Source organism: Sorex fumeus, unplaced genomic scaffold (genome assembly GCF_029834395.1).
Source record: "Sorex fumeus unplaced genomic scaffold, SorFum_2.1 ptg000115l, whole genome shotgun sequence".
In the NCBI taxonomy this organism is placed as follows: Eukaryota; Metazoa; Chordata; class Mammalia; order Eulipotyphla; family Soricidae; genus Sorex; species Sorex fumeus.
In genome coordinates, this window is record NW_026606172.1 from 275309 (window position 1) to 276333 (window position 1025).

Below are 1025 nucleotides of genomic sequence, written 5' to 3' on the forward strand. Positions count from 1 at the left end.
ATTATGTATTTACATATTCTATATATAAGCAAAGTCATTCTGTATTTGACTTGACCTTTAATGCTGCTATTCAAATCCAGCATACTAGCAAATTACAAAGTGAAGTTATCAGAAAATAAAAACTATAAGAAGGTTAAGAAAAAGGCACACAATTTTTTACATGATACTGGAAATTAAAAATTCTAATGGAATTCCTGTACTATGACACAAATTTGAGACTATATACATGTGGAGTGAACTATAAACTATATATTTTTTAGAACATTTATAACAAATTATATCAATGTTAAATATTTAAGAAAGTAACTACTATATATGTAGGGTGAAATTTGTCATATATAATTTATGGAAGCAAAAGTACTTTCAATATTAAAATTAAAATACTTTCATAATAATAACAGTAACTTAAAACTATGTCCTATGTAGAAATTTTAAAATATAACAATATGGCAATATAAATACCTTCTACTAATATAAGTAACACCTTTATAAATATGTGACTACTTACAATATTGAAGGTCTATGAAGTTTTTTTGTTTTAGTAAATTACTTATTAAATTAATTCTAAGGGACTTATTCTATGCTTAATTTATCAACATAATCAACAAATATTTTAGAGAAAGTTCTTTTGGATATTACCTATGGATTTCTGAGATGTTCTTTATAACTATAACATTTGGGGGAAACCTAAAAACCTCTGAAAATATGTGCAGTTTCAGAGATGCCTTTTAAAATTATGATGACTCTAAATGTATGGATATAAAAGGTAGGAATTTATTTAAAATATAACTTGAGACAGTGTGGCTATTCTTCATTTGAATGCACTGATTTCATTGATTTTACTTGGATAAAATTAAAGTTAAATTTTAATTAGAATCACATTACACAGCATGCCAGAAAATACTGTTATTTTTCATATAGCTTTATATGCTCAAGAGATTTTCATTATAAATCAGCATGATGCAAATGGATTATACATATTTTGTAACATTAGGTAGTTTCAACACAATTTAAAGTATCAGGAA